Below are 2,076 nucleotides of genomic sequence, written 5' to 3' on the forward strand. Positions count from 1 at the left end.
AAAGTTGCCAAGAGAGTAGATCCTTAGTGTTCTCACCACAATAAAAAGAAAGATAATATGTGACCTGTTGGAGATGTTAGCTAACACTATTAGGGTTACAGTGGTAATCATATTGCATATGTGAGTATCAAATCAACATGTACACCTTAAACTTACACAATGCTATATGTTGGTTACATCTCATTAAAGCTGGAAAAAATTAAAAATAATTTTTCTTTTCACATAAAGTATTCTCACAGTGTCTAAAGTTTCTGAGATTTGTTGAAAACCTCAAAAGGAGCAAAGTGTTAGTGGAGGTGGCATGAGAGGCTGATGCATAAAGTTGGGCATGTTATTCAACTCATCTGAGCCTCAGTTTATCTATTAAAGTGGAACTATTAATGTTGGTCTTTCAGGGTTGTTTAAGAAGGGAAAAAAATGTATGAAAAGTGGCAAGTAGCATTCAACCAATATTTGGAATCTATCATGACTTTTTTTTTACTTTATTTTTATTGTTGACACTATTACAGGTGTGTCTGCCGTGAATGGCTTGGCTTTCGTCTCACGGCAGCTTTCACCTTCTCCAGCAGCTGTTCCCAGGTCTCTGTTCTCACGTAAGGCTGTTCCATCACCTAGGGCTCCTCTCTACTGGTCATCATTCACTTTGAATAGTTCCAACAGTGCCCTAACAGCTCCAAAGTAACCCTCATGTTCCAAAAACAGAGCTTTCAGCTGTCCCTTGGACCAAAAATCCATGGCATACGCTAGCAGCTTCATGGAAATCATATTGATTCTGAGAAAATTCCCAACAAACACAACTCTGTCGATATTCTCATTCAGTGCACACATCCGAGCAATGGAACCAATGTTGTTGGTGATGGTGACCAGCGTGGTTCGGGCGAGGTCTTCCTTGCTGATGGACTCTCGCTTTTCTTTACTCATCACGTTGCCAAAGCTTGATGCTACAACAGATCCTTGAAGGCCAAATTGCTCATAGTCTCCTCCGTAAATGTCCTTCACCAGCTTATCAACATTGGTGCTGTCGCCTTTAGCTGCCATTTCCATAGCTTCTTCAAAGGTCTCACAACCAGTCAGCAAGCAACATAGACCTAGGAATGTTCCACCTCCAAGACTGGTCCCTGCAACTCTTTTATAGTTGTCCTTGGAGTACACTGCTAGGATGCTGACCCCGAGCCCATGTTCACCAGCAGCATAGGGTACGGGTTATCAAGGCAGTATGGCTTTTTTTGACACAATTCAGGATTTGTGGGATTTTCAAAATAGTAACATTCTGGCTTGCCATTGAAGCCAACGGAGTCGAGGTAGAGCAGGCCCTGAATCAGACAATCCAGTTCGTCCAGTTTGTGGAGCTGCAGGTCTGTGATCATTCTGAAGTCCTCTTCGAACTTGAAAGCCCCACCTCCCGTGGCACAGAGGGTGGTATGAAGGCTGGAGAAGTTCTTTTCCTTGCCCATCTGAATGAACATGTGCATGGCACAGCTGGGGAAGCGGATGAAGTGCAGGTTCCCTTTGCGTCCACATATGGTCAAGTTTTTTAATTCCAGGTGGACATCTCGGATTCCGGTTTTCCCATAAGCAACTTCCTGATGCTCTTCAGGTTCTCCACTTCCTCTTGTTCCTCTTCAGCTGTAATATCCTTTGGCTCAAAGTAGACCAATTTAACCAGGGTTCCACCGATATCCATGCCAAACCATGGGAATGCTAAGGGTCCCTGTTTGAGCGCCATTTGTTGGGGTCTAGCTCCAGCAGGTCCAGGGGTTCCCAAAGGTGTGGACAGAGTCAGCTTTCAGTTGATCAGCCGCCTAGCCAGGTTCTAGCCAGGATCTCCAACCAGGCTCTAGCCAGGATCTCCAGCCAGGCTCTGTGATTTATTGTCTTGTTACATCTGTATTTATACCAGTTGATTTTAATCCTATCAATTTCTATTCCAAAGGTTAGGGCGTTTCTTATCTCCATTCCAGGGAGTAAAGATTATGTAGCTTAAGTATGATTGTTCATAGTTAAAGTGATTAACTACCCGCCTAGCACTTAGTTAAGTGGTTTTATTCCCTCCCTAACTTCAGGGAAAAATCCCTA

At 43.5% G+C, this 2,076-nt stretch overlaps 1 pseudogene; it reads right to left on the reverse strand.

Moving 5' to 3' along the window:
• Positions 1–624: 624 nt before the first annotated feature.
• On the reverse strand, positions 625–1,696 carry LOC102441264 (annotated as a pseudogene).
• Positions 1,697–2,076: the final 380 nt, after the last annotated feature.

The sequence above is a fragment of the Myotis lucifugus genome, unplaced genomic scaffold, assembly GCF_000147115.1.
Source record: "Myotis lucifugus unplaced genomic scaffold, Myoluc2.0 scaffold_8, whole genome shotgun sequence".
Classification (NCBI taxonomy): Eukaryota; Metazoa; Chordata; class Mammalia; order Chiroptera; family Vespertilionidae; genus Myotis; species Myotis lucifugus.